Source organism: Berghia stephanieae, chromosome 3 (assembly GCF_034508935.2).
Source record: "Berghia stephanieae isolate SIO BIC M18660-M18661 chromosome 3, UCSD_Bste_1.3, whole genome shotgun sequence".
Classification (NCBI taxonomy): Eukaryota; Metazoa; Mollusca; class Gastropoda; order Nudibranchia; family Aeolidiidae; genus Berghia; species Berghia stephanieae.
Genome location: NC_088362.1, coordinates 39,985,494 through 39,997,993, shown reverse-complemented (window position 1 = coordinate 39,997,993; position 12,500 = coordinate 39,985,494). Strand labels below are relative to the sequence as shown.

Below are 12,500 nucleotides of genomic sequence, written 5' to 3'. Positions count from 1 at the left end.
TGATGGAATGACGAAGCATTTAAAGTGGACCCCACTTATTGAAAGGAGAAACACGCAAAAGCTGAATATGTTGTTCAAGGGCTGACAGGAAACCACCTCCACCCCTAATTAATACATTGAAAAAACAAGGAAGAAAAGAAAATGCATATTATGCACTGCAATATTCCAGAATCAGTACGAAAATGTCAGAGCAACCAATAACTCGGCAATATTTTATAATTATTTAAGACACGACCATCATAAAACAAATAAATAGATACCGTATTTCGTTAATGCCACCCAACAACACCTAGATTATAGTTGCTTCAATTTTATCACATGAAGCTGCAACTATTTTAGATTGGAGACCTTGTTAATCTTTGATTCTGATTGTTGACTCTTGTGTTGCTCATTCTCTATTCCAAATTCATAATTATAACTTGGATCTTATTGATTACACAATTGTTCAGATAGTTTAATGAAGTGATTGCATCCATGCTTGCCCTTACTATGCTATGTTTTGTTGTATGTATTGTTTTGCTTATTGAACTGACAATTCAAAATATTCAACAAAATATATAATTTCAACCTCACAATCACGATTAAGCAAAAAAAAAAAAAAAAACGGCGTTGGAACTACAATAAAATTCAAAATCTGAACTTCATTACAGAAAGCCTCATTCTAGCTAAAAGTTATTAAGCCTGACACACAAACACACACACACACACATAAATATATATATACACACACACACACATACACAAATACACATACACATGCACACATTGTCTCCTCTATAGTTTTTAAACCTTTTTTATGATTCATTGTCATCACAGAATCTCAATTATAACAATGATCTGCTGCTTTCTTTAAAAACAAATGTTATTTTTTTAAATATGCAATGTGACATCCGACCCCACTTTTGGGCCTAGTTTAACATTATTGTAATGGAACATATTATATTGCGTCATTTTTTTTACATTTCCATTACAACATTGAGACCAAAAGTGCAATATAAAAATGTCGAATTTGAAGAAGATTTTTATTCTATAAACAATGTCTTTCTAAAATTAGAATTTTGGGAACCTTTTTTTTGTCTTATTATCGAATCGCAAAATGATAGAGCTTAGCATGAACTGTTTTACAAATGGTTCTTCTTCTTCTTCTTCTTCTTCTTCTTCTTCTTCTTCTTCTTCTTCTTCTTCTTCTTCTTCTTCTTCTTCTTTTCTTCTTCTTCTTCTTCTTCTTCTTCTTCTTCTTCTTCTTCTTCTTCTTCTTCTTCTTCTTCTTCTTCTTCTTCTTCTTCTTCTTCTTTTTCTTTGAAGGAATTCGTTAAAAGTATCTGATCATAAAGAAACAAATGGCAATCCTTAACTATCAGACGTTTACATTTTATAATTATCAATACACAATACTGATGAATACAAATGAAAGTGAACATTACGCACTTTCAACATTATTTCGATTGCGAAATTTGTAGAAATAGCCTGTGTTTATGCCAAAGAGGATGACATGAATTTAATGTAAACTGGTCAAAAGTAGAAATTCATCAATCTATGATACATTGTTCCCATAAATATTTATATGTGTTCAGCAATAACCTCAACTACAACAACACCACCAACAAAAACTAAGCCATACTGGACACATCAATCATCACATTCTAATGACGAGGATGAGGAAAAGAAGAAATGAAACGGCTATGGAATGATTTCGTGGCATCACTCTATCCAATGAAATGTCATTTTCTTCCAGTTTACGAAGGTTGGAGCAAGCCTTTTCCTAGTATTCCCTTGTTATATCATTTATTGCCTTGTCGGTGAGAGTAAATTTGGCGTTCCACCTCTCATGTTTCACTTCAATTGGGTCCAAATGAGCTCGAATAGATTGCGCTCACCGTGATATGGTGGAAGTCGCGCACCCTCTTGTCAAAACCCATTTATTAGACAGTCTGCTTTGAAAACTGTTTCTGGTTTGTTTCTTTTCACGAGGAGTATAGCTGGGCCTTTGATAAATTAAATAGTCAGAATATGTAGTGCTGTCTGATTGGAGCCATGAAATCATATCATATCAATTTTTATAGTTTCTGAAGTTGGAGCATTGGGGTGATCATGGACCACTGAATTATAGCGTTGTCCATTGCAATGCGGCTGGGTGCTTCAAGGAAAGGCAGCAAACAGTTCTTTAGCCAGTCTTCAAACACCTCTGCATTCACCTCAGAATTATAGTCTCTACCTTCTAGATGAAGCACAAAAGAAAAGAAAATGGTATGGCATTCTACTAAAACCCAGTATCTTCACCACCTGCAAGAATATCAATGATCCTCTGTCCAGTTCCGATGAGTCTTTTTCTACCCGAATTATCAGACGTCCATTCGTTTGTCGGATGTATGTTTACGTTCACCCTGTTCCATACATCTTTGGAAGATATCCATGTCAAAGTTGTCTTGGATCCTTTTCCTATCACGTCGTTCCACACTGGTGACTCTCCGTCGTATTTCGATAATAATCTTCTCGGGCCTGATTGTGAAATTCCAATTCCATAGCCGTCCTCTTTAATGGATTATCGATACATACATGTGATTTATTTTCGCAGCTTTACGAGAGCGTCTTATAGTTTAAAAGCGTATATGTTTTAAATGCCTTTTAATGCTCTGTGAAACGTTTGCCTAGATACAATTTTTCAAAGTTATAAAAACAGCATTCATCGTTAATATGACTATATTGAGTATATTATAATCAGTATTTCAAATGATTTAAAACGAGAGATTTCATATCGACAATTGCGATAGGATAATAATAAGCAATAAATCATAAATTCAAATTTTAATGAAAACTACATAGATAAGTTGTAAGTTCATAGCAATTTTAAAGAGAATTGTTTTTATTCGGAAACAAGAATGACGTGAACTCATAATCACTAGCCGGAACGAGGTGTCAGCACGAGATTTTTTGGAAAAACGATGAATTCATCTCATACTTTGTGATGCGTAACTTGTTTACATTTTTCACAGTATAAAATTCGAATTTTATGACAGCGGTATTAAAGTAGTTTTTTTAGGTCTTAAAGACAAAAACTTTTTTTGATATGGCATCAAGACGGTCCAAAATCTATATTCAGTTAAGACAAATTGATTCAAAGTTTGATACGCATTTTTACAACTTTTGATATAGGGGCAGCTGAGAAAAAACAGAAAAACACGCACCATTAATAAAAAATCTGACTATAATTTTTGTCCTCTCCACTTTGAGTTCCTGGTTGTGGGCAATCTATTAATAATATTGCTATTCGCCCCATCTAGTAGAGGGAATTGGGTCCAAAAAACCCTTGAATTGTGCAAATCAAGGTTAAAAGCATGAACATTGGATATGTTGTAGAATATGAAAAATCCTATAATGTATGATATAGAACCACTCTGAGAGATCAGTATTAGTTGAGATACAAGGTTTTTAAGATAGACAATTTTGAAATGGACGACAACAATTTCTTTCATTGTTATTGTGTAAACATTCGGGGCAAGCCGACCCAAGGATCTTTTACGTCCTCCTTCGGATTCTCATTGGTGACTATTTTTATCGTCGACGCGGATGTTTTCCTTTGCCTCTACTTTCGATTCACGAACCATATAAAATATTTAATCGTAAATATTATTCAATGTCACTTCTTTTAAAGGACGTCTCGATTGCTCCAAAACGGACAGGCAGACGAGCTGAGGGGTAGTCAAAACTGACTAGCAGAACACAGCTCAATAAATGCCGATAACCGGTGTTGACAAAGGACAGTGCTCCTCCTCCCCCCCCCCTCCTTATTTTGATTCTTTCCAAAAATACTGCTATTATCATTTTACTTGAGTTAAACCATATTTCGGTCAAACTTAAGTAAAGAGTCGGCATACCACTTAAATTATATTAGAACCCTATAATTATCATCATCATCATCATCATCATCATCATCATCATCATCATCATCATCATCATCATCATCAACCACTATGATGCTGTATTTTGGCAAGTTATTTACTTTACGTTATTTACCTCATGGGGACAATAATTGGAAAATAGGCTATTTGTACTGTTGTGTCCTTATGTAAGGCACTGCACACATTTTGCCTGCCGATGATGTGTCTTTAACAGAAAGAGAGAGAGAGAGAGAGAGAGAGAGAGAGAGAGAGAGAGAGAGATGAAAGAATATTGCATATGCCTAATAAAGGAATGCGTTTGCATGATTTCAGATACACATACAATAGCTAAAAAGAACTGCTCCCAGAGACTGGGACAAGTGATTGTCACAAAGTGCGCACGTAAACCGTATGCTTATGTAGCGCAGTTTGCAACCTTGTTTATGTGTGCTATATTCAAGCTACGACACCGATCAATAACCAAACGCAATACGTTGATAACGGTTTTGAAGCTAAATGAAGATATATTTTATTACAATATAACAAAGATATTATGAGATATGAAGATGAAATGATAGATGTAATAAGTATGAAATCAAATAGATGGATGACAATTTGATGGAGGTGATGTGATGATGAATATGATATGAAAGCGATATGGCAATATATAATTAAATCAATTAATTATCAATACTTTACCAAACCGCTACCACATCAGACAATCTCACAGATAGGTTGCAACCATCACAGTCATACAGGCAACTAATAATTAACTAACTAACTAAACACAATCCAGACGTGTAGAAGAAAGCCAAAAGAGTGTTCTTGATATTCAACAAAACTGTAAGGTTGTTCTAATATTGTTAATTTGTCTCTTCTTGAAATTGTTCTGGTTTCACAGTATTCATAAACAGATCAATTGTTTCTCAATGTTCTGATATTAAAATAAGCAAATGGTTCTTCACAGGTAACTTATAAAACAGGCGAATGTTCAGTTTCTATTAGTGTCAAGCTATGAGTGTATAGCCTAAAGTTGGCTTGTTAAAGCCCAGCCTCCAACGGCTCATTCACTTTAAAGAAAGAAAATGATTTTGTTATAATATGATAATCATACGAATATAACTCTATCTATATTCGAACTCACTCAATATGTTTACTTTAAATGAGTAAATATTATTTTACTTTAACAAATCAATTTATTAATGTTGATTAATATTGCTTTACTTTGTAGATATGAAATAATATTGCTTTATAGCAAGAAAAGCTTATTTTCTGTACAACAAGAATATATTACACAATTAATTTCATTATCTGATTAATTAATTGAGAATCAAAATTTAAAGTGATATTATGATATTGATATCAAAACACAATCATAATTGTAATCACAACATATTATTCAAAATCTCACCAGAGCCGAACAGATTATTGAAATCACAAATTAAGTCTACACAAGACTTTAATCAAACTCTACACAAGAGTTATAACACAACTTGATTCAGCTCAAACTTTGAGCACCACAAAGTCTACACAAGACTTAAATCACACTCTACACAAGAGTTAACACAAAACGTGTTTCAGCTCGAACTTTGAGCACTACAAAGTCTACACAAGACTTTAATCCAACTCTACACAAGAGTTAAACAAATGAGCCTAAAAGACTCCGCTGTGGTTATCGCTTAGAGACTATGAGCCTAAAAGACTCCGCTGTCTGGTCTCTTTTGAGACAATGAGCCTAAAAGACTCCGCTGAGTGGTCTGAAGAAACTGCTCAAAACTCTGGCATTTATAGGCAAAAATCAAGCAAACGAAGCAAAATTCTACCCACACAAACGGATGTTAGTCATATCCGTAAACATCTGAAATTCCTTAAAACTCCCCAGATTCCATAATCATGGACAACAACAACCCATCCTGATACCGGACATTCTCATATCAAGGATAAATAAATTCGTCAGCCCCATAGTTACGAGATATCAATCAAGCCATACCATAACAAAGTCACTCCCGTAGAATACAGGGATCCTACTTTGCTTATAAGTTTACGGAGAAAACAAGATTGATGCCTTTCTCACAATAACACCCACACTACGTAGTTTAATTCAAACTTCCGGGCCATAGGTGCATGATCTGATACGACCTGTATCAACAAAAGAAGGGTTGTTCCGGAGGGATTACAATAACAACAACAGCTAATACTACGACGACGTACATCCTGTCGTAAACTGACGCCTACACGGAAGCATTTCGTTACAGTGATTGATATGCCAACAAGATAACCCAGACCGTTTAGAATGTCCCTCTAAGTCGAGGATGTATGACAAAGGGCAATGCTATGAAACTCTTTTTGAAGATTTAACACAATTCAATTCTTTGGTTTGTGATGAAAACAAGTTGGATGTATATATTTTTTCAAATTCATCAGAAAGAAATGAGATTATTGAAAGCTTAAAACATAATGATGCTAAGTGGCCGGCATAAGTATTGTCGTGAAAAATTTAATGTCAACAAAATTAGACGATGGAATTAAAGAAATCTAAAAGAAATGCCCTTCAAGAATTTCAAACTTCGTCATTTGACTGGGAGGAGTCACGAATGAGATTTATTTCGCCACCCACGAGAATAATGAGGCAACGTTCAATATTAGAGATTGGATGTAATAAACAAACGTGCTTTGTTTTGGTAAAAAAATGGAATCGGAAGTACTCCATTCTGTAATGACAACAGACATGGAAGAAAATATTCGTGAAATAGCGTTATCCATCAAAGATTCTGATATGTTGTCATTTATTGCCGGAGGAGATTTAGTCGCCCAGGAGGCACACTACCATAAAATTTGTCGTGCACGATACTTTAAAAAAACAAGATTTAAAAGATGTCACTGCTGATGATAATGATGATGTCACAGTTCTTGAAAGAAGTCGAGCTTTTGCTAACATTATATCTTTTATAGAAAAGAACCCTGCAACAAATGTGGTGATTGACATGAACCCATGTGGAGCTTATTTCCAGAATTGTCAAAAGCGTCCCAAAAACTCATCAAGTGTTCATGTAAGAGAGAATGTATCGGTACCTGATGCAAGTGTTTAAGGTCCAGTTTGCCTTGCACGGACTTGTGTAGATGCGGGGGGTGTTAGGTCAGTACAGTAATGAGTAAAATTCTCTCTCCTTCTCTCTCTCTCTCTCTCTCTCTCTCTCTCTCTCCCTCTCTCTCTCTCTCTCTCCCTCTCTCTCGCTCTCTCTCTCTCTCGCTATCTCTCTCTCTCTCCGTCTCTCCCACTCACTCCCTTTCCGCCCTCTCCCTCTTATATCTACAAGTTACAACACGAAATAACCAACAGTTAGCTACCGTAAATGGTTACCAGTGTATTTAAAGTTTTAGAACGCACATTGTATTATCGTGGTTATTCCTCGGATAAGTAATGCTATATAGGAAAAAAATAAAAGTGCTAAAAACGCACTGTTGTGGTAAATTGCCAGAATGGTTCTATAGCAAGTGTTATTTATACGGGTCTTAGCTACCTATATGCCAATTTTCAGGACTTCAACCCCAATGTGCACGGTTTTAGCCCAATTTTCCAATGAATATGAAGAAAATATACATTTTACGCAGTTATTTCCCTTGTTAGGTAAAATCTAAGGCCTTAAACCGATACGTTATGATTGATTGCCAGAGTGGTTCTATATCAGAGCTTCGTCTCACTGTATTTGTTGTTATCAGTTGTTATTTGTTGAATGAAGAGAATGACAGGGAGAGGAAAAATACAGTTATACAAACTTAAGAGAAGGTAGTAGATGAGATAAGCAAAAACGAGGTGTGGGATGCAGTGCGCAAGATGAAAAGGGGGAAAGCAGTTGGACCAGACGATATACCAGCAGAAGTCTGGGAATCACTTGGAGATGAAGGGTTAAATTTCCTGGTTTGGTTATTAAAGGACATCATACAGAAAGAGAAAATGTACAAAAAGTACTTCAATTCCCATATACAAAAATAAAGATTTTTAAGAATGTGGCAACTTTAGGGGCATCAAGTTAATGAGCCATACAATGAAGATATGGGAAAGAGTAATCGATAAGAACAGTTCGGATTTGTTGCAGGTAAAAGTACAACGTATGCTATATTTGCTCTAAAAGTGACCACAGAGAAGTATAGAGAAATGCAAAGTCATTGACCTGGAGAAAGCATATGATAGGGTACCGAGAGAAGAAATGTGGTATTGTCTAAGGGCAAATGGGGATAACAGAGAAATATATCAAAGTTATCAATGCTATATACAACGGAAACAAAATAGTGGTAAGGACAGCTGTTGGCTCAACTTATCCATTTAATGTTAGAATCGGATTACACCAGGGATCTGTTCTCAGCCCACTGCTGTTTGCAATAGTAATGGCACCATAGAACATGATGTATGCGGATGACGTAGTACTTTTGAATGATACAAAAGCTTAGGCGGAAAAGGAAATAGAGGGTTGGAGGCGGGTGTTGCAATGGCGGGGATTAAGGGTAAGCAGATCGAAGACAGAGTATTTGTGCATCGGACAACGGAGAGCAGGACCACCAATAAAAATAGGAGAAGAGGATGTGCCAGAGACAAACCAATTCAAATACTTAGGAAAAAATAACTGTACAAGGAGATGGGGGGAATGAGATTAAGGTTAAGAAGATGATGCAGGCAGGCTGGAATAATTGGATGAAGGTAACTGGAGTTATGTGTGACAAACGAATTTCCGCAAAGCTTAAGGGGAAAATATATACAGCAGTTGCAAGACCAGCAATGTTAATTGGACTAGAGACAGCAGCTAAACAAAGAATCAAGATAAAGAAATTGAGGTGGCAGAAATTAGGATGTTGAGATGGTCACTTGGCTGGACAAGAAAAGATAAAGTGAGAAATGAACGAATTTGAAGGTTGACTGATGAATGTATCAATAAAGATTAGAGAAGCTTGAAATGGTTCGAACATGTAAAGAGACGAGAGAGGGAGTGCGTGGGAAGGAAAGTATGGGACTTACAATTAGTGGGAAAGAGGAAAAAGGGACGCCCAAAGACTAGATGGTTGGATAAGGTAAAGGACGATATGCATAGAGACGAACTGGAGAGACGTTTGCGGTGATGGTGGTCACATGGAACTTTAAATCGGACAATTGCGCAAACACACGATAACAAGTAAGAAATCATAAAAAAACGTTAATTAATTTGGATTACTACGTTGAAAAGCAAATCGATGTCGTTGCAGGTGTTATTCCAACTTGAAATATGTCAATGATTAACAACAAACACACCGTAAATTACGATTTATGTCAAAATTACCCGTTTCTACTGATTACGTCATGTCTCAGCTACCAAAGGGCGCACAGCGTTAAAACTTATATCAATCAAAAATTAAATAATTTATATGGCAGCAGATTCTAATAGTGCTCACACTATTATGTTATTACGATCGACTCAATCAGCAAAATCCGTACCGCACTGGGGCACTGTCTCAAACCCGCCCGGAAGCTTCGTCACAACGCATCGTTCAACTCGATGCTCTGCAGTTTTGGGCTTGTTACCACAACGGGCGACAAGTCCCCACTAATGCAATGCGCGTGGTGATAAGCAAGTTCTCGACCGAAGCCGATTGGCTGCCATCCAATGTCTCCTCTTGCTGTTGGAGAAGCCTGGCTCTTCTCATCCAGTTTCGAGGAGTAGATGTCCCCGTCCCTCGAGGGATTGAATTGGTCCAAACGGACTTCCAGTTCGTATATGCAGCTCTGTCCTAAGTCATCGAGTCTACAAAGGTTGCCGAGACTGATTTAGGCTCGAAACGGGGACACCGTCCATTATGTGCTTGAGAGGGGTATACCCATTCCCTCTCTCTTTGGTCGTATTATGCCAGTTGTTTGTATTCGTCTCCCGCCAGACATCGGGGGGCTGGATTGCTGCCATTGTCGGGCCCCATTCTCTAGCTCATAAAAGTGAGTGGAGCAGGGACTTACCTTGGTAATAAAAAGAAATGAAGTGAGTAAGAAAGTGCAAGAAGACAGGTAAAAACTTCGCGGCGGCGATAGGGGCTCGAACCCGCGACATTATTGGTACGACAACTTCGTTTGGCCTGGGAGATCGTGACTTTACCGTATGAGCTATCCACGACCCCAATAAAGTCGCTTCAAATTTTAGTTTATCGATAACCACTTATCCCCGACTTTTTGGGTTCAACACACACACACACACATACACACACATACACACACGACACACACACACACACATACACACACACAAACGCCGTGAAGTTAGTTGGAAAGAATTTAAGGTCAATAGCCAATATTCTCAACACAAAAATGTAACATAGAAACGATTGCGACATTGAGTATACTCCGGTTTTTTGGGTGGATTTTTAATTCAGAAAAGTCAGTGGAGCAGGCGCTTATGTTGATAATAACAAGAAATGACGTGAGTAAGAAAGTACCAGAAGACAAAGACAGCAGAGAATAAAAACTTCACGACGGCGATAGGGGCTCGAACTCTCGACCTTACTGGTACGACAACTCCGCCTGGCTCACGGTAGAGTCACAATCTCCCCGGCCAGGCGGAGTTGTCGTACCAATAAGGTCGCGGTTTCGAGCCACTAGACCACATAGCCGCAATATTCAACATCTCTGCTTATCATTAAAATGATTATTCTACATGAGTGATAGATAAAAGATTTGAGTCGATTTATTATCGTGGTAGAAACCGAAATGTTGTATAAAAATGGTAGTTGACTACTTGGTTTCAATTAGGAAAAGGCACCAAATTCGTACACGATCGGTTTACTTCATTATAACGATATATCTAAAACTGTTCATAATAACTAGCATGAATGTCATTTTTCAAAATCTTCAAAATTAAAGAAAATTCTATCCACCGTAAAAAGACAGTTATGTAAATACACGAAAGGTTTTATGTAACTCACTCTGAAGTTTATGGATTTGGAGCGTGTATGGATAATCAACACCAACATCATTGACAAAGTGATGTGTATCTTTTAGCTCATTTGAATATCTATCTGCAGCTTTTGACAGTATAGATCATGGTATACTCCTGAATAGGCGAAACATGACTTTTGGCAATGATGGAAAGCTCTTGACTGGTCACAGACAGCAAGTAGTCCAATCAGTGAAAGCAATGTCTTGCAAATATCCATTAAGGTTTGGTTTACTTCAAGGATCAGTCCTTGGTCATGTGCTCTTCACTGCACATTCAGTCACTGCCTGAAATGTTTATGAATAACAATACATCTTTCCATCTTTATGTAGATGACACCCAGTGTATAAGTTTGACTCAGCAATTAATATTCTTCTTTTAATTTCATTTATGGAGGAGTGTATCAGAGATGTAAAATAGTGAATGGAATCAAACAGGTTGAAGTTAAATTATGAAAATACGGAATTATTGTTATGAAGAAACACCATTGGAAAAAAATGAAATTTTACCAACAGTTAATTTTAATATCAATGGAGGATCGATACTGTTTTCTTATGTGATAAAAACCTTTTGATAGCAACGTATCCATGCAGACACAAGTCGATAATGTTTGTAAAGTCTGATTGTTTCGGTATCCAGTCAGTGTGTTACCACTTTTATTCTATCACGTAATGATTACTGCATTAAGTCAAGATAATTCTCTCACTCAGAACAATGCGGCATAATTAAATTTTATAAAAACACGTATGCCCCTAATCTTTATGAACTGCACTGGATTATCTTTATTAACACCATTATTATAACTGTTATCATCATCATCATCATCATCATCATCATCATCATCATCATCATCATCATCATCATCATCATTTGTTTAAATATTTTCTTTCTTTGAATCTTTCTTTTCATTCATTTTTAGTTTAGATTCTTATATTGAAATCTAAATTGATATTACTATCATCATCATCATTATTATTACTACGGAATAATTAAAATGTTTCTGCTTGAAGCTCGAAGGAAAAAGCAAAGATATGTACTGAATTGTTAGCTTCAATCTATTAGACGATGACAGATACTGTGGACGTTTCGGGTTTCCCATTTAGTACATAGTGATTCATTCACTGTGTTTTGTTGAAACCCGAAACGTCCACAATATCTGTCGTCGTCTATTACTACAAAAATTATTAGATGGAAAATACATATAGTTAGACTGTTGACATACCCAAAATGCTATTGGGAGCTCTCAGTGTTAGATTCTATCTGAATAACTCCCTCTCCGGGAGGATCATGGACCAACGTCTTGGTCTAACTTTTTGTGGCCTTTCTATAACACCTTTCGTGAGAATCTAGGCCTGCTCGTACATTCAACTTATTTCCTCTTTCTTGCATTTCCTTTTAGGGGGCGAAGTGGCCGAGTGGTTAAGGCATTGCACTGTGATCCGGATGACCCGGGTTTGAGCCCCGCTTCAGGCAGATTCGTTTTTTTTCCTTGAGCAAGATTATTAACCCCTAATTTGCTCACTTGGACAACATGGGTGACTCCTGTTGACATCAGACATCTTGTTTGATGAATTATCTATATTCCTTCGTGGAATGCCTAGGCGACGATGTCTTATGATATCGTGGCGCAAAAGGCATATTTTTTTTCATTTCCTTAGGTCATTGTGACTCACTA

The 12,500-nt window shown here is 36.7% G+C and overlaps 1 protein-coding gene across 1 annotated transcript in view; it reads left to right on the top strand.

The window, feature by feature from the left end:
* The window catches only part of LOC144967706 (uncharacterized), a gene marked incomplete in the record, with an annotated part of 192,257 nt that overhangs the window by 573 nt on the left and 179,184 nt on the right, over positions 1 to 12,500 (top strand).